The 21,138-nt window shown below is 34.0% G+C and overlaps 2 long non-coding RNA genes across 2 annotated transcripts in view; one reads left to right on the forward strand and one right to left on the reverse strand.

Annotated features, from left to right (window-relative positions):
* LOC111507452 (uncharacterized) overlaps window positions 1–21,138 on the reverse strand; it is a 148,475-nt gene that overhangs the window by 57,072 nt on the left and 70,265 nt on the right. The window lies entirely within an intron of this gene.
* Window positions 9,063–12,522, forward strand: LOC141480552 (uncharacterized). Its single transcript, XR_012464421.1, has 2 exons — window positions 9,063–10,947; window positions 11,291–12,522. It is a non-coding gene; the product is annotated as an uncharacterized lncRNA (long non-coding RNA).

Consider the following 21,138-nt stretch of genomic DNA (forward strand, 5'->3'; position numbering starts at 1 on the left):
AATTGAAACCATTACTTCGAACACCCAAAATTTTGACTAATTTTCATGTGATCTGATGCAGAGAGAATAATTGTATGAGATATTTTTAAAAATAATAGTCGTTCTCAAGACTTTACATTTTAAGCAATAACTCAACAACGCCGTAACCGAATTTCAAAAACCAAACATGAAATTATATCAGAATTTAACGTAGCATCTGAATATGTAATGATATACAGGGCGTTCTATTTTAAAAAATGGAATTTTGGTCTGTAGCACCTACACCAAACACCCTGTATATTTAAAAATTATATCAAAATATAGCTCTCATGAACTCCTAAAACTTTTGTATAAAATATTTTTGTGTATCTCCTTCAACAAACCAGATATTGCCTGTCACATAAAATGTGGGACACCCGGTATATATAAAGAGAAACAAATATGTCCTATCATTATTTTTCGACTTGTCAAAAGCCTTTGATACAGTGTGTATTGAAACTTCAATAGATAAATTGGCGCCTCTAGGACTTCCAGCCAGTATAATAAAGTGGATACAATCATATATGACGGATAGAACCATGATAGTGAAATGCAATAATTCAATTTCACACAGTCAGGCTGTGAAACTTGGGTTACCACAGGGTTCAGTTCTTGGGCCACTGTTGTTTCTTCTTTATGTAAATGATCTTCCACAATATTTAGAAAACGTTCATGTTACCATGTTTGCCGACGACACAACGACAACAATATCCGATCAGGATGCAGAACAGCTTGCAGTTAAACTGGAAATGGTTGTAAATCAGTTTTCATCCTGGTGTCAGAGAAATAAGTTAATTCTAAACACGTCCAATGAACTTTTTGTAATTGACGACATCCAACCCTCTATGGAAACTAAATTTTTAGGCACTCATTTAGATGAGAGTATAAATTGGGGTAGACACATTGAAAGTGTATGTTCAAAACTAAATAAAGCCTATTTCGCTATTAAACAAATGAAATCAACCTTGAATACAGTAGGCTTGCTAAGCATTTACTATCCTATGGCATATGCACATATTAATATGAATATATTGGCATGGGGTCGAGCAAGAGAATTCTTGAGAGTGTTTGTTTCCCAAAAGCGTTTAGTAAGACTGATTTTTAACTTGAATTATCAAGACAGTTGTCGATCTATCTTTAAAGAAAATAAAATTCTTACGGTGCCTGCTGTGTACATTTTTCGATGTATTATCTTTGCCAAACAGAATATACAGTGCTAGTCAAAAGTCCCCTCCCCCCCTCGTATCTTTGGAACGGGTATACTTATAATAATGAAATTTGAAGGGTGGAAATAAACGGATGTAGGCTTCTTAACTGGTCATAACAGGTGACGCAATAGTCATAAATGACGTCACAAGGCCACTGTGACCAAAAATTTTAAATGGGACCCTATGGCAAGTGACAGCTCGTTTGAAAGGTATTGAAAATACCTATTCAGTCATACCAATTTTGTTTGGGTTTCGGCTGATTTTGATTGATAAATTGAAGAAATACGAAAATTATTGTTTCGCATTCAATTAATAAAGATTTTAAAGTACGCCTCTGGTTCATTGTCAAAAAGGTTGACGTGTTTGAATTATCTACTTGTCAAAAGTGTTTATACCTTGAAAATTTACCTAAGCTATTGTTTAACGAGACGTTTAAGTGTGTTTACATAGGCAAAATGGTACGTACTGTAGCCGACAAAGTAGCAGCTATCTTAATAATTGGTGAATGTAGAAACAATTTCCATGCAGCGGAACGACTGTTTAATGAGAGGTACCCCGATCGCCCTATATCGAGGGTTTATTTGAGGGAGCTTCTTCGGAAGTTTGAAGCATCAGGTAATGTTCAAGATGCCAAAAGATCTGGTCGACCAACAATTAGTGATGACAAAAAAATTGACATACTTGGAGAAATGGTAGTGAACCCTACTTTTTCCACAGCCCAAGTTGCGTCTATCTGTGAAGTCAGTCAAAGGACAGTACATAGGGTGTTGGCTAAAAACAAATTTCATCCATACAAATTAAAAATGGTGCACCAACTTTCAGATGATGACCCCGACCGAAGACTAGAATTCTGTGAAACTATGTCCGATAAAATGAACCAACAACCAGGCTACATACAGACAATTTGTTTTAGTGACGAAAGTACTTTCTTTCTCAATGGAAATATTAACACTCAAAATGTGAGGTTTTGGAGTGACACAAATCCTCACATCTTTCGTGAAAAACATACTCAATTTCCAGAAAAAGTAAATGTTTGGGCAGGTATTTTGGGAAACCACATAGTTGGGCCTCTTTTTCTCAATGCTAACTTAACGGTGAATTGTATCTGGAGATGTTACAAACTGATATTGAGGCGTTAATTCTTGAAATTCTAGAAGATAATCCAGATGAATTCGACAACTTGGAAATAACGTTTCAACAAGATGGTGCTCCTGCACACTATTACGGTGCAGTAAGACGTTACCTAGATGAAGAATATCGTGGTAGATGGATTGGACGACGAGGTTCGATCGAATGGCCAGCTCGGTCACCGGACCTTACACCATTAGATTTTTTTCTATGGGGGTACTTGAAATCTAAGGTTTACGCTACAGCACCTGACAGTATTGCCATTCTGAAACAACGAATTGTTGAAGAATGTAGGGCAATTTCCGCTGACACACTGGGACGAGTACGACAAGAGTTTAGCAATAGGATGCATTACTGCCAGGAAGTAGATGGAGCACATTTTGAACACTTATTATAAGAACTGGTTCTCAAATCTTTATTAATTAAATGCGAAACTATAATTTTCGTATTTCTTCAATTTATCAATCAAAATCAGCCGAAACCCAAACAAAATTGGTATGACTGAATAGGTATTTTCAATACCTTTCAAACGAGCTGTCACTTGCCATAGGGTTCCATTTAAAATTTTTGGTCACAGTGGCCTTGTGACGTCATTTATGACTATTGCGTCACCTGTTATGACCAGTTAAGAAGCCTACATCCGTTTATTTCCACCCTCCAAATTTCATTATTAGAAGTATACCCGTTCAAAAGATACGAGGGGGGGAGGGGACTTTTGACTAGCACTGTAGATAATTATCCGTGTAATTCTGAGAAACATGAATATAACACCAGACACGGCAACTTATTGAAAATTCCTAAACATAGAACGACATTCTATGAGAGGTCTCCGGATTACAATACAATCATATATTACAATAAACTACCAGAATCACTCAAACGGACTGGAAGTAACATCATTTTTCAAAAGAAAGTTAAAGACTTGCTATTAGAGAAATGCTACTATAGTTTCCAAGAATTTTTAGACGATAATTTCTGAAAAATAAAATATGAACTAGATCTGTATACGTTTTTATATATTTTAATTGTGTATGTGTTTATATGTATGTATAAATTTATTTCTTTTTTCCTTTAAGTGACGTCTTGTATAAATATTAACATTTTTAAATTTATACCTAGTATTAATTCTGATTATTGATTGACTTACTATATATATACTATGTATCGTGAATGGTGAATAAAATATTATTATTATACTTTCACCATCAACGCTGGTGTTCCCCAGGGATCCATTTTGTCTCCAACCCTTTTTTTTATTGTATATCAACGACTTATTGGAAAAAAAAACAAGAATACAATATATTGCTTTGCTAACGACAGCACACTTGTCTCGTCACTGCATTAGGATTTCAGGACATCGGCTACGGAGGCACATCTTCACCGGCAACAGGATCTAGAAGTGATTTCGAATTAGAGTGAAAGTAATCAAGTTCAATACAATGCCATTCAGGCATCGGTTTTCTCCAAGAAGACAAATGTCTCGGAAGCAAATATAATAATATCAGGTTAGACAATTCCGCCGCGTTCTGCTTCGGAGGGTTGAAATGTACACCAATATGCCTTGGCACAATCATATCGCGGGAATTGCAAAGGCTGCAATTTCAAGCTTCCCAGAAGCTTGAAACACTGTTCCGAACCAGAAAAACTATACACACCTCAGCAACCTTTGATGCTTTATAAAGCTCAGATCAGACCTTCTTTGGAGTATTGTTCTCAAGTATGGAGCTCCGCCCCCAAACATACCTTGAAGTTGCTGGATTCCATCCAGAATAGAGCCATCCGCCTGATTGGAGACGCGAATATTACGTGCAACCTCGATAGCCTGGAACATCGAAGAAAGGTTGGAGATTTGTCTCCCTTCTATAGATACTTTCAACTCAGTACACCTCGAACTTCACTTTTTGAGAACTCTTCCATCTGGAGACTGCGTTTATATGGAATAAACTTCCTGAGAAAGTTTTTCCAAACGAATTTAATATCCAGCGATTCAAATCCAATGAGAATCGCTACTTTCGCACAGGCACCGCTCTGAGAGCGCCTTCAGGTTTTTTCTGTAGTGCTTGTGTTTTGTCCTTAAAAAAATATATAAAATAAAGTCGCAAAGTCGTGTTAGTACACCAATCGTGCTAGTTATACCGTTTATACCGGAATAATAGAATAACTATTGAAACACCTGAAAAATTGAGAAAAAAATTACCTGAAGATGAAACAAATTGACGACGTTCACTTTGTTAGGTTATGACAGTTGTCATAGTATGTGCAAGTGCAGACAATTGTGATCATTTGTGACTGCGCGCATAAATAATTGTTATGTCATATAAGTCAGCAATATAGATCTCAATGATGTTATTTACAATGCTTCATACAAGACTCAATGGAAGAAGATGGAACCTTTCATAACAATGCCGTAATTTGAATTGAACGGGGTATGTTTTCAGATGAGATTAATTTCAGGGAAAAATAGGTGAATGGCATCTGATTCAATTCCATAACGAATGTTTGGAGTAAAAACTGAATAAGAAAAAGTGATTTTTGTATATTTCAATGTTCATATTTGTGTGGAAAGTACTTTTTCTTATGAAAGTAATTGTTTCGAGAAGAATTTGTCTTCCAGTGTTTACCATCATCTTTGTGAAGAGTTTATTTTGAAATTAATTGCTTTCTTCCTTAGTTTCGAAGTGTCCCACATTTTTTGTATAAAAATGGAGAAGTAGGAAGCCGAAATCTTTTTTCCCAAAACCGTAATGTCATTATACTGCGGAATATTATTGATCAATCCACTGCAGATGGAAAAGGAATAAATATACAGAGTGTTCATTGAAAATACGGGACTATTCCTTGGACCATTCTAAGGATATTTTGTCCTTTGATGATTTTTGATAGAGCACTTTGTTTCGAAGATACGGAGCGAAAAAGAATTTCGACAATAACAAGTTATTACCAAAAATTATATGTAATGTTTCTTAATCTACAAGGATCCAATTTTCTCCTCATTGACTCCCGAACTCTTTCAAAAATACCAGGATCGTTTCTGATTGCGTTACACCCAGCAAATTGAATGTCTGCAGCCGTTTGTAGTAATCGGAATGTTGTTGATAGGTACCAACGGAATTGTTAGATTTTTTATTACTCGGTAGGTCTGTGTAGTATGCTATACTTTTATTTCCGCTACGTTAATAATTTTGAAATTACCAAAATTGTTATTGTCGAAATTGTTTTTCATCCCGTATCTTTGAAACAAAAATCATCAAAGGACAAAATATCTTTAGAATAGTCCAAGTAGAGGGCCTTAATTTTTTGCCGCACGTTTAATAAACACCCTGTAGAGGTATGTTTTGGTTCTGAGTTTTTTGCAGTGCAGCTTTTGAAATTCCAGCGACATATTGGTGTCCATTTAAACCCCCAACAAACTTATCGAAGCAGATAGCGAAATTGTCAGTCCTGACATTATATCCGGTTCGGAGACAATTATTTTTTTTGGAGAAAACCGATGCCTATGCCTGGGTTTTCGTGGCATTGAATTGAACCTGGTTACTTTCACCCCGATTCGAAATCACCTCTAGATCGCCATTAAGATATGCAATCTCCTGCTGCCGGTGAAAATATGTAGTATTTATGTAACCAAATCTACTGCTGAGCATGGAAATGACTTGGCAATTCTAACCGTGTTTGTGTGGCTACTTTGTGCGTCACAAACAAAATAAAAAAGTTGACGATATATCTTTACTTCACGCAATTGTTATTAATTATAGCGCCACATAAGTGAAAAATGAGGTTTCTTTGGTCGACTGTGAAAATCAGTCCAGATTTAGTCATTTCCCATCAAAAGTTATTCGTTTTACTTTACTCGATAAAACAACATCGACTAGAAAATAGTGAATAACTTTTGTCATAAAAGACTCAAATTAGTATAGGATTGTTTACAACAAAACGTATATATTGTTTAAACGGACACAAACCAGAATGGTTGTAAATTGTTGAATATAGTGTCAAACAGATGAAGTCCAACATTTTAATAGCGGGACCCAACAGAGGTCAAAACTTCATCATCATACAAAATTCAATGATAAAAAACTAATACGGAGTTTATGACAACTCTCATCAGTGATTGTTTCATTTATTTTGTCACAACAGAAAATAACATAATTATACAAACTTTACGTTCAAGTACCTTTGAAACAACGTCATCAATATACACGGAAATATGACACGTAGCCTGTAATTCATCATTCTCATCGTACGTGATTTTATTCAGAATGAACTCGACATGTGCTGAAAAATATTATGTAATATTTTATAGAAATTCTCCGAAGTTACTGTGATCATTTATCCACCGCAGAATGAAAATAAACTGAAATCAACGCTCTTCCGCTTTGAAAACAAAAAAAAATCTGAAATTTGAAACCGACAGGAAATTAAACCCGTTTTTATTAGTTAGCAGCGAGTTTTTTTTACGATGCCAATAAAATTATTAATAGAAACGCGACCAGCTTATTCAATTGTTTGTAAACATAAGGTTGGTATTGTGCAACTACGGTAGAGCGACGTATTTGAATAAGGATAGCAAATGACTGTTTATCTGATAAATTTGTTGGGTTGGACGCTAATTGCGAACAAATGAGTACTTTCATAACTGGGCAGATTCAGTGTGCTATTTGAGCCGAATGTTATTGATTGCGCTGTATGTGTGGTCTACTCAACTCATAATTGCAAATACATTTAGTTTATTCAGGTGTTGAACAAGAGGAAGGCCGAAACCCCCATTTTGGTACCTAACCTACCCCACATCTATTTTTTGATAATCTATTTTCACATATATTGAAATGAAGCAGGTTTTGCTCTCTCAACCTATCGGAGTAAACGAAGTTTCACCTGAAACCTAACTTTATATAAGATTCAAGGATTGTACCGTATCTTTGGTGGAAGCGACAAGGTAGAAAACATGCTCGACAACCTACACACAACACCAGATATTCATGGAATATTCCCTCTATGTCATAAAACAAACGTATTCATTCCAAATATTCATAGAATATTCATAGAATATGCTTGAATGAATATGGCAGGATTATTTCCGAAAGAATGTGCATAGAATGTCTATAAATGGATTATTCTCCCGTGAAGATTCTACTATCGACTATTGTCGATCGAATATACCATATGGTATATTCTTAGAATATATCCCTATGGTATATTATAGAATATTTTATAGGTACGATGTATTTCTGGAATTTTTAATTATTTTATGATAACATATTCAAATGATTCGATATTATTGAAAACAAATGTATTTGAAGATTTTAATCGAATGCATAACTTAATGTATATAATCCTAATAGTGTTAACCAGTTTTTGAACTCTGATGAATTGATTCAACTGCAACTGTTGGAAACGACAAAAAAATTCGAATGGGCCAATAAATGAACCAATTGCATAAAAAAATCAGTTTATTCACATCATATTTGGTTTTTTTTGAATTTGAAATCATTCAATTACAAAGCGACAAATCCTGGCAACAAAGAAATGGGGAAGTAAAATATTGGAGTGAACGTTTTGTCATTGGTCAATTGAAGTGTTAAACTATGTCGATTGTTGTAGTATTGTTCTCATGTATGGAGCTCTGCTCCCAAACATACCCTAAAGTTGCTGAATTCCATCTAGAAAAGAGCCTTCGCCTGATTGGAGACGCGAACATCACGTGCAACCTTGAGAGCCTGGAACATCGAAGAAAGATTGGAGATTTGTCTCTTCTATAGAGATACTTTCACGGGAAGTGTTCAAGTGACTTGGCACATTTGATTCCACCAAGAGCGGTACATATCAGAAATACTCGACGACTTGTGGCTGCTCATCGTTTTGAGGTTCAACTCAGTAAACCTCTAACTTCACTGTTCGAGAACTCTTTCATTTGGAGAACTGCGTTTATGTGGAATAAACTTCCTGAGAACGTTTCTCCAAATGGATTTAATCTCCAGCCATTCAAATACAATGTGAATCGCTACTTTCGCACAGCCACCGCTCTGAGAGCGCCTTAAGGATTTTCCTGTGGTGCTTGTGTTTTGTCCTTTTGAAAAATGACAGAGCTTGACTAGTAGAATAGTGGTACACTTTGAAAAGGATGCAAATTCAAAATGCCCGCTGCTACAAAATGGCGGATTACATATTACATTGTAATACTGAGGCACTAAATGAACTAAACAGAATGGGAAGAATTGAGTAACTAAATTAGAAACTAAAAACTTGACAATAAAATAAGTAAATTTTTTTCACGTTAAATGGTTTCATTAAAAAAATATAATGATGTAGATAATGTAATGAAAAACTAAAAAATAAATTCGGAAGGTCCTAGGTAGCAGCTATCACACCACTCTCCTCAGCAATCTATGATATTGATCAGATAAAAAATAATAAAATCGTTGGGCGTAGTTTTTACATATTTACTCAGGTTACGTTACGCCCAACGATCTTATTATTTTTTTATCTGATCAATACCGTATTATCGCAGGAGACTGGTGTGATGACTATATTACCTAGAACATTTCGAATTTTGTTTTAGTTCTTAGTACATCATCTACATCATTATTTATTTTTTTCAATAAAACTGTTTAACATAAAACACATTTTTTTACTTGTTTGATTCAAGCAAAGGTGATAATTCTGATTTAGCTCTCTTTATAATTTTTGTTTTTTGTATTCAAATCATTAATTATATCTTCTATCTCATCATAAGTTACTGGCTTCAACTAAATTGATTTTGGATAACTCATTCTTCCCATTTTCTCTGTATTCACAATGGTAGCAATCGTCTTTTTCTTAAACATAACAGAAATAACTCAGTGTTATTTCAGACTAGATTAATTCCTTACCTGAATTAACACATTAAGATCGAAATCAACAATTATTTTGCTTGATTATGTCGCTAGGACAGACGGTCAGTTCACACCGTTCACCTCTCTCATTTTCGAAAATGTAATTGTTGTACGAATGTAGCACATTGTAAATATACAGTTGACGATTTGAAATCAATGAGAAATACATCCGAGAATCCCAGAAACCATCCGATAATTCCCAGACTATCCCATATTTATGATTCACCCACATCAATAATTTGATAAATATTTCACAAGGAGTGGCGCAAAATGATGAAAGACGATGTTAAACATTTTCCGATTTAGACTCATACAAAACTTAACTCCAGCTCCAACGGGTGTTATTACGTTAATTGAAGTTTTATGTTTTGAAACTGTGATCTTATTGTCTCCACAACAATTTATTTGTTCTTTTCATTTTCACTCACGACTACACAGATCCCGGTATGTGTGAACCATCTCATGTAGCTCACTATTCACTTCGAAATTATGAATTCACTTATGAAATTATGAATATGAATTATTTTGTACACGGATATTCATAACGTTCTGGCAATGAATTTCTGAAAGAAATGGGGGTTTTTGAGGTAAATATCCAGTTGAATAAGAATACATTTTCAAAAATACATTTTTTCCTTTTTCAACTATCTTACAATCTCCTGATCTACAAATCAGCCCTTTTTTAGATTTCTCATATCCGCAGACACACGAGAGGATTTGAAAACTTTTTGACAATAGTATATAGGGACTGTTTAGTACTGATACCATTGTATTACTTTTAAAAAAATTACCTTTAACCAACTTTTGACAGAAAATATCCGTCTATTACGCCTATGCTTTCCTAATGATTTTTTGCTTTCAGCTTTGAAAAGGAGGTATTTCAAAAATATAGAGAACGAAACATTTTTGTTATTTTTTTTTCTGTTTTCGCAGGCAATGTAAAAAAATAGTTTAGTGAGTCAGGCATTGTGAAGTGTTTTTCCAGGAGTGAGTACTCTCTCGTTGATAAAAGTGCGATTAGTATTGAAGATGCAAACCTGCGACTTTTGCAAGGCAAATTGCATTGAATAACAATATTAGTCATAAAATTATTACAAAATTCACCCGATTCACGAGTTATGTAAAGACGAGTCTGACCGCAGAATTCGATTTTGTGAGAAAATAATAAGGAAGTTACACAAACATTAATGATTGCTAACCGATGTATTTTTTTTCTGATTGAAGATATTGTTACAGAGAGAGCTTATTCCTTACCTATCAAAATCTCCTGATTCAATTAATACAAATGTATTACATTCTTCTTTAAGTATTCCATTCAAGAAAAATTTGGATTGATTTCCATTTATAAAGAAATTGGAAAGTGCGTTATTTTTAATGGGAAAAATCTATATCTATAATCTATAAGTGACAGATATTTCATGACATGTTAGCAGCTATAGTTTTCGGATTCTTGTTCAGAAAGATAGAAATGGTTGAAAATATAAACCAGGAGTACTTGTAACGAAAATTTCGTTCCATTTCTAATATTTAATATTTTGCATCGAAGTAATGCCGGGACAGAAGTCACTCCCTCTTTCAATTTCGAGTGAAGACCGTTTGCGCGGAAAAAGATCGGAGAAATCGATGGATATCGAGGAATTTTGCTTCCGACGAGAAGAGAGGAAGGGTAGCGACCGTGAACGTGAACAGGTGTGCGGAAAAAGTGGGTAGAAGGCATTTTTCTGGTAAAAGACCTAATTATATGATTTATCTTTTATTAATTTGTGCAGACAGTAGACTGAATTGCACTGAACGTTTAGATAACTCGTTGAGTAAATTATTTTGATTTACAGTTTCCAATTTTCGGTTTTTTTTCCGAGACCACGAGGATTGAGGTTAAAATCCAAATTTCCGTTTATTTAAAGAATCATTGGAAGGAATCAAATTTCAGTGCTAATTACTTTTTAGGGAGATTCCATTGGAGAATATCGATAAGATATTTTTGGTTATTCACTGAAATTTGGTAACTTTCAAGGTTCAACTTTTCAAATCTATCGAAACCGTGTCTACTCATAATACCTTTTTCAGATAATAATATCATTGTTCCGGGGACTGATCCTTAGTTAGGAGGTCTGACTGGCGACTGGAGGACAAGTACGGTGCTGACTGCTGGTAGAGCCGGACAAGGAGCCAATAGGGGAATTCTTCAGGTGAGCATTTATTTTCTCTTTATTTGTTCATTGTTAATGATATCTCTGTGAGAAATAAATGCGAACCTGAGAGAGTTGTTCTTTGTTCTTCCGAGCTGTGCAGTAGTTAGCATTAGAATTTCCTCTCTCGGAAATTCAATCTCTGGTCTGTACAACTCATTGCTCAGGTCTATCAGGTAGTATCTTTGGCCTTTACCATTTGTATCTGCCACCCCTGTCAGCACCATTTGTATCTGCCACCCCTGTCAGCGTTGAAGGTAGCTCTTTCTGAATCCAAAGTTATCTGACAAAATTTATTTAGGAATTGTCACCCATAATTTATCTTCCTTTGGATTCAGAATTATTTGAATCGCTTATCTTATTATCTTATCGCTTTTTCATTATTTCTTACTCTTGAATTTGCATTGCATATCCTTACGATATCCTTACAAATTATCAAAGATATTTTTTCATTATATTTAGATTTATTTAGATTTTCAATAAAGTTCATAAGGAATTCATTTAATTATCAATTTTATTGCCTACCACTTGTAGTGGAAGTTAATATTCTCCATTTTCTTAGGAGAATACTGGCTGTTCTAGTTTAATTTTTTTAATTTATTTTATTATTAACCTTTACTTGGTTTTGAAAGTAAAATTTTGTTTAATAAAATTCAGAATATACCCTAAGGTTCTAAGGATATCCTTCGTTCCCTGAACTATTGTTTTTTTCAATTCTGATTCATTCCGTTCGTTTCGCATAATCTTGAGGAAGCCAAATACTGGGTAGAGGATTGGTGTTACCAGGAGGTCCCCTTGCTGATAATTTATAATCGAAGAGGCTCAGTTAACCAGAACCAACCATTGTCCTGCTTTATAGAGACCATTGAGTCGTCCTCGTCGTCAAGGTACTGTTAGCCCAGTCGATTCCAGCCCAACAGCACTTCGCTAGGACCAGCATCGTCAAACCACCCACCCAGGTATTATCCAACCAGGACCATCTTTGAATCAGATTGACAACTTGTAAATATTCTGAATTTAAATAGCCTTCAGCTTTACAAATTTTTGGTTGTGAATATCCTTCAGCTTATTGTTGTTTTTTTTTATTAGTAATTAAAGTTGTTAATTGTTCCTGCTGGTTTATTCTGCCTTCTCCGCCAAGATAGAGAATTTCTTTGGTAGTAATTATCTTTATTTAATTTTCATTTGCTACCTGGCGCCCATTTATCGAGCCATTGGTAGTAGTCAGTTTCAATTTGCCTTCGACTATTACCAATCATTGTTGAAACTTACTCACACCCTCCCCGTAACAATCTGAGCAGCCTATAAGCACATAAGTGATAACTTCCATATTTTTACCTTTGAGTTTTCACCTTTGAACGTTTAAAATTTGGAGGGTTACATACTGAAGAAAAAGCAGATGTCGAGGTTTTTGAAAATATTTGCTACACAGTCTCTTACAAATGGTAGCAGAACAGACAAGATGAGAATACATGATACTGTAGAAGAAAAGCACCGGAAACAAATGAATGACACCTCTAATATAATGCCGACCGAATATCTGTTTCAGCGGTGAATTGTCATTGTGCTTGATATACAGAATTGGAGTTATGATATCCCCAAATATATTTCCGAAAGGGTTTAAACTAAGGTCACAACATTTTTGAGCTGGTATTATTAAAAATGGCGTTATTGGTCTTTCATTACAAATGAAATAAGTGAAAAATATTTTTTGAACGGTTTAATTGAAAATAAAAAGATGATACTGATGTAGATAATGTAATAAAAACTAAAAAATAATTCGGAAAGTCCTAGGTAGCAGTCACCACACACCACTCGCCTCAGCAATCTATGGTATTGATCAGATAAAAATATAATAAAATCGTTGGGAGTAGCGCAACCCAAGTAAATATGTAAATACTACGTTTAACGATTTTATTTTTTATCTGATCAATACCGTAGATTGCTGTGGAAAGTGGTGTGGTGACTGCTACCTAGGACCTACCGATTAGTTTTCAGTTTTTAGTACATTACCTACATCATCATTATGTTTTTCTTTAATGAAACTGTTTAACATATTTTTTTTAATTATTTTATTTTCAAGTTTTAAGTTTATAATTTTGTTACTCTTCTCATTCTGTTTAGTTCATTTAGTACCTCATTATTACAAGGTAATTTTGTAGTACACGCCATCTTGTATTTGCACCTTTTTCAGTGTTCTACTATTCTACCAGTCAAGCCTTCTCATTTGATACCCATACCCATTTACAATGATACAAAATTTATCAAATTGTATTGTCATCAAAACTTAATGTGTGTACCAAATATTAGATCAATCTGTCAACAGGAAGGGGAGCAAACTTCAATTACTAAATTTGAACCAAACAAATAAACAAACAAACAGACACGGCAAGCTGAATGAAACCGTTTAATTAATAAAAATAATAAATGATCTGTACCTTCATATACTTTAATAAACTATTGGTCTTCTGATAAATCAAGGCTCAGAAACTCAAACTGAAGCAGAAGGTAATTTATTCATGATAATGAATAAAAAAATTTCATAGTATAGATTTCACACAAAGCGCGCGTTTAAATACAAAAAACTTACCTCAGTTGAACCCGTGATAATTTAGTTTCACAAAAGAATCCCTCTCTTTTCTTCTTGTCTGACACTGTTTAAACACAAGTTCCCTGAAATGTCTGGTGGGACTTCCGCAAATTAATTTTCTTTGCAAATAATTTTTTGTAGACCCAAAAGAACCTGTTACTCAACTATTGGAACAGCGCAGCGTCAAGTAATCTTCTAACCATTTTTATCAAAGGAGGCTATAATATTTGGGAAAGAAAGTTTTTGGCTTTCTACTACTCCATCTGATACAAAAAAAGGGGATGAGAGAATCTTCCAAAGAAAGGAAGGAAGTAATCAATTTGAAAATAAGTAATTCTATACATGGATGTGTAGATCATGCAAAGAAGTAACTTTCAGACACAAACTGAAAGAAAGTCCTCCTGAAACAGCTACTTTCATATAAACATTGAATTACACGAAAGAAAAAAAATCTTTCGAAACAAATACTTCTATATGAACACTGAATTATACAGAAGATACTTTTCTCTATTCAGTTTGTATATCAAACATTTGTTGAGAAATAAGAATCAGATATCATTCACATGAGTTCTACTTTAAATGAATAGTAATAAATTGCACTTCCGTGGAACACTGTCACCTTCACTGGTATACACCGATGTTTCGCCTTAAGACACTTGCCCCAAGGCTCTTCAGTACCAAATTGGATAACATTATAGAAAATACACACACTTCATTCATAAATTACGATTTTGAATGTCATTCACCTATTTGATTTAATCCCAGCCATGAGGAATCTTATTTGAATTGAAAGGGTTATATTTTTAGGAGTGATTAATTTTTGGGAAAGAAAGTTTTTGGCTTTCTACTACTCCATCTGATACAAAAAAATGGATGAGAGAATCTTCCAAAGAAAGGAAGGAAGTAATCAAATCATCCATTTTTTTGTGTCAGATGGAGTAGTTATCCGAACCATCCCGACCTGGATACCGGCGTGAATAAAGGGGCCCTTAAACTTCAAAACTTCACCTTTTAATAACTTTCACACATTTCAGTATTCATTACAATGGACTATCACAACACAAAACTGAGCCCCACGATAGCACATGGCATCCGCGTACCTTTTTTTGTGGACGGACGTTATCAGCACGTCCGTCCACTACCACGGCCACCACGAGACTCCTTACGGAAAATAATATTTGAATACGATTTTTAGAAAAATGCTGTTCAACGAACAATAAATTGGAGTAACTTTGGAAAGAGAAAAATTATCCTCGATTTTGTAACATTCGGAAACTGCTAAGCAGGTCAGCAAACGCTAATGCTCAAAGGATTAATTACTTAAACCAGAGGAAAAAATGCCTGTGTCAATTATAGATGCCCCCATATGAAAAAGTTGCTGTGGACATTAAGGTAGGAATCTCTTCAGTATGACATTAGGTCTTTTGTAGAGGATACCCTAAAAGATAGTCCACAGGTACCATTTTCCTCACTCGATTGAGGAATTGAAACTTTTGTCGATCCCATAGATGGCATCTTCGTAGGGGAAGATGTCATTGCTGTTACTTTGAGGATTGTTTTTTTAAATATAGTTCTGTGGTTCAGCCTAGCACCACAGATGAGACCTGGTGCGCCGAAACAGCGCAGTTTGGTGTTGGACCGCAAGTTTATCTAGATTGAGGAAAATTATTTATAGTCTGACAGAAATCTAAAGTGAAAACTGTCGAGGAGAGATACATACGTATGAGGAAATAAATATTTTGAAATATATTTCGAAATATTAATCTCTCCCAACTACCTAAACAGTAGGGTATGGTAAACGTCTATCGAAAAACAACTACTTCCCCAGCTAATACCACGCTGGATATTGAATTATATTCGACATACATTTATGCAAGATTCCTCATAGGCTATACTCACAGATGTTTCTCGTTCATTCAGCAGCAGGACAATACTGGAATTATTTAAGTAGATCACCTGCAGACCATGGTTTCGAGGTATTACCTCTCGTCAGTACAGGAAAGATCCTCAGACAGAAAAATGTCTGAGACTCGATTAATTTCAACACGTCTGAGAGAAAGATTGTCAACTGGTAACAAACAACTCCACCTCGTGAACAAAGTCCCAAGCGGGGAAGAGACATCACATATACGAAAACTCTAACAGAAATTTAAAGTGACAACTATCGAGGAGAGATACATACGTATGAGGAAATTAATATTACGAAATATTAATCTCTCCCAACTACCTACACAGTAGGGTGTGGTAAACTTCGAAAAACAAACTGATTCCCCGGCTAATACCACGCTGGATATGAGCCCTACGGTGTAGGTAGTTGGGAGGAATTAATATTTTGAAATTTATTTCCTTATATTTATAATCTGTCAATCTTCGAGTGAAATATCACATGAAAATTCAAACCCTGACAGGTACATTATGTACCTATTTACTGTGTAACAATTTCATTTCTGTAATTGGTTGGTTATCGGTTGAAATTTTACAAATTTTGCAGATGATTCGAATTCTTAAGCGACTGTTAAATAATTTTCAGCAGGAAATCATGGAATACAAAGAAGACAAATCGATAAGAGAATAAGGAAAATAGTAGAACTTCACCTAGTATGCAATGTGGAATTAAATAAAAACGGAATACCTAAAAATGAAAAAAAGAAAATACAGGCTGTGGAAATGAAGTATCTTAAAATGTTAAAACAGTCACGAAAAAAAAAACAGATTTATTAAGTAGGGAAGATGAAGAAATTAAGTACAGATTTGATTGAAATACATTATCTGAGTTGGTGGGGACACTTACAGAAGATGACTGATACCAAACCAGAGAAACGGATATGGGAAACGAAAATACAGATAAAAATTAAAAAAAAGTGGGACGGCATATTCAATATACTATCAGAAATAGCGAAACACATTGCAAATAAGGAAAGACATTTGCAAGAAAGACAGCAATAAGTAATACAAAGCATAGTAACTACAATGTAGAAATTATATAGTAGCGAAATTAGAGTTGAAAATTGTCATTTCTTCAGAGTTAATAGCTACTGATTCCTTGATTGGCGCCGTGAACTCTGAATCATCGTTCTAGGAAATCTGATAATACTCGTACATGCCATCCGGTACAGAACAGTATAACAAGCTTGTGGTACCGTCTTCACCACGTTTTATTTTCCTCCTCCACAGCACGCGAGAGGTTAATGTTTTACTCTGAACTCTCTCTCCACTGATGGAACAAAGGAACATCTCGATGAGCTGACCTAGTGACTCTCTGGCCCGACCGAGGCGCACTTCAGATCTGCATCTCCGATCACCGTTTCTTCTTTTTATTGTTATTCTAATGCCTTCTGCGCCGTCCTTTGTTCTTTGCACGAAAATTCTGGGGTTTTCAACAAAGCGCGAAGCGGGCCGTGTTTATCGCAGTTTAAACGAATTTCTTTTGTTCCACTGAATTCTTTTGAAGTTTGTTGTGAGTTTTAGTGGTTTAAGAATTTTAATTAACTCTTGAACTATTAAAAATTCATGCGAATCTTTTGGCTTTTGGTAAACGACATTAATATTTGAACATTTTTTATGAAAGTATATCCTTTTTCATTCAATATCAACGATACTGAATGAAAAATACTTTCTCTCAATACAATAATCATCAAAAATCAGTATTTCAATTGTCAGTGTCGAAATTTTCTTTTTGTTAAAAGTTTGATGTTTTCTTTCCCCATGTTTCTTGTGTATTATGTTTCAAAGTAATACAAGATAAAATGTTTACTATCTTTTTTTTTTCGAAAATCATGTGCTGTGTTTGGCCATCTGTTTGGACCAGGCACAATAATCACCATGGAATAATTTTGAGTTCCTTGGTAATTCGGTAATAAACTATTGAATTTTTCATATTATTTTGATTCCGTTCTTAATTGAGCACATTTTTGGATGATAATCATTTCATTCTGTTTGTTAATGAAATTTTTATAAACGAATAGATGAGAATAGAAATCACACGGTTTTTCAAGATCTTCTCAACTGAATGGACAGCAATTTATTCAAGTAACACCGTATGAACACGCCAGAAAAATCTATTGTGCAGTGAAACACGTGTTGCGATTTTGCAATTTGTTTACTGAAGTGTTGGATTAGATTAGATTGTCGGGGAGCTAGCCCTTGGCCTGATTCACTGCGACCTTTTCAGATCTATTGTGATGCTTCTTGGTTGTTCTCATTGTCTAGCTTGATCTCTGTGATGAGACTCCATAGCCTTGAAACTGACCCCTTCATATCAAATCAATCAATCAAAATATACTTTATTGTCGAAAAAACTCTTGTCTTGTTGACAAAGTAGAATATACACGTACAGAAATAAAATTTAGGTAAAATACACACAATTATGTAATATATAAATAAAATAAAATAAAATAAAAATAAAATTGTTATATAAACAAGCAGTATATAAACATATACATTTATCAATTATACATTTTATTCAATAGAATAAGTGCCAATAAATAAATAAAATATGAATCATAAAATGTTATTTGAACATTTTGTCAATTTTACGACTTATAATTTAACAGTCTAATCGAGTATACTATACAGTACCCGCAATAAATTACAGATAACAGTCCATAATTTCACTGGAAGTTGTCATTGTAAAATTCTTGCAAACTATAATAGGGTCTGCTCGCGAGAAGTTTTTTGTGTATTTTCTAAAGCTGTCAATACTATCGTGGCTACTTCTAAAATGAGACTTCTATAACACCGTTATAGAAAATTGAGTCCTTTACTAGGGCTGAATAAGGCAATGGTAATTTAAAATTATTTTTAGATTTGAGACGAGTGCTATGACACGAAGAACTATATTCAAATTTTGACCTATGTTTGTGTATAAGACACGCAGTTTCCATTACAAAGAGAACCACAACTGTCAATATATTTTTTTCTGCAAATAACTGCCTACATGAATTGCGGGGTCCTAGTTTGAATCTAATGGCTATCTTTTGCAGTTGAAGTACTGAATCTAGCAGCGCCCTATCAAAAATCATCAAAGGACAAAATATCGTTAGAGTGGTCCAAAGAATAGTCCCTTAATTTTTTTCTGCATGTTCAATAAACACCATGTATAGTGTTTTATAGTTATGACAATACCATCGTCCGAGGAAATTCGGAGTGAGGCAGTTACGGGAGTTCTACAATATCTTATTCGAATATCTCAATTCCAATAGGGTCATCGGTATTTCGAGGTCTGTTCAAGAAATAAGGTGAGTTTTTATTTTTCTCAAAAATATTTGTTTATTCGTCAATTCGATTCGGTTTTTATCCATCGCAAAACATCCTTTGATGGGTCTCTTCAATCTTGGGAACAGAAAATGTCACAGGTGGTCAAATCTGGTGAATATGGTGGCTGAGGAACGATTACGGTGTTGTTTTTAACAAAAAACATTACGAACAACTAATGACGAGTGAGCAAAAGCCATGAATTGTTTCTCCACAATACCGGACGTTTTCTTCGTATTGCTTTTCGCAATAGGGGCATAATTTCAAGATAATATTCCTTATCGACCATGTGGCAAGAACTCTTGATGCACTACCCCATGGTAATCGAAGAAAAAAATGAGCAAAAGTTCGACATTTGTTCGAACTTGGCGTGCTTTTTTGGTATTGGTGCTCTTGGGCTCTTCCATTGAGCCGATTGGACTTTGATTTCGATGTTTTAACCATATATCAATGATTCGTCATCAGTTATGAACCTCTCAAGCAAATCTGGATCGCCGTTTTCGTCATTTAACAATTGCTGAGTGATGAGCATGCGACGAGTTTTTGGTGAAAATTCAGCAATTTTGGAAGGAACTTCACCGCCACACGCTTCATATCCAAAAATTTCCGAAAGAATGGCATGGCTTGAACCAACCAATTTGCCGACATCCTCTGCAACTTCTCTAATCAACAAGTTCAAAAACATGAAAAATAGAGATAAAGGTCCTAAAAAATATGAGCGAAAGCTTATTCGATTCGGAATCATCCAATCTCCGTTGGCATAAATAATGGGATAAAAGGTATACATAATTGGCCTATAAATTTCAAACTTTGATATATATATATATATATATATATATATATATATATATATATATATATATATTATATGTTAACTCGAAGATTCTCACGGATAAAGTATATATAGCACGGATGTATTATAGCTGTTTTTATAATTTTTTTCTGCTTCAGAAAAAAAAATAACGTCAGTCAATAACAACAACAATTAAATAATAAATTAACAAAAATTTTTTTGCAAAACTATTTAAAAGTGTAAATTATGATTTTAAAAAGCAAAATTATTTCTTAACTGGTTATTCAAACAATCGAAATATAAAAAAAAATTATTTTAAACAATTAAAACTTAAAATAAAGATTTTTTTTTAATCATAATTGTCTCCAGACAACAAAATAGCAAAAAAAATTAAAAAATATTGAATTTAATCTTTTTGTTTAAAACAATTTAATAAAAAAATTACGTAAAAAATTCATATCCTATGTTAATAACTGCCATTGTTTAATGTGAAAACAGACATAGCTACATATCAATTGAAAAAAAAATTTATCATGAATTGTTAGATATTTCATTTTGCAATAGTTATAAAAAATCATAATTAACAAAGTAATACATTTTTATGAACTTTTATCGCAGGATCGTATGAAGTATATATATCAAAAGGGCTCCACGAAGTTTAAAATTTACAGGCCAATTATTTGTACCTTTTATCCCATTATTTATGCCAAGGGAGATTGGGAAAAAATTTGTTAGCTAACAATTGAATAACTTTTTGAGAAATGGTGATAAATCTTTTTTTTTTCTACGGGACTCGATTCATTCAAGTGTTGAGAAGATACTAGAATTTTTCTAATTTTTAAAATGACATTTTATGTTATGAAAAAATTATTTCTTTTGATAAACTCTCTTTAGCAGCAGCGCGCTTATGCCATAACAGCTGCGTGGAACCCTATTTTCAACGCCAAATTAAAATTATAAATAATGGAGATAGAGTTTCGGGAGTCGGGTCTTTTTTATTGGAAATTTCCTCCTCTTTAATGAGCTTTTTTCAAAATTGCCTTAATATTAATATTTTTTGAATTATTAACGAAAAACTAAATACCATTTT

The sequence above is a fragment of the Leptinotarsa decemlineata genome, unplaced genomic scaffold, assembly GCF_025532065.1.
Source record: "Leptinotarsa decemlineata unplaced genomic scaffold, Ldec_3_MD MMD2_P_RNA_scaffold_9, whole genome shotgun sequence".
NCBI classification, from domain to species: Eukaryota; Metazoa; Arthropoda; class Insecta; order Coleoptera; family Chrysomelidae; genus Leptinotarsa; species Leptinotarsa decemlineata.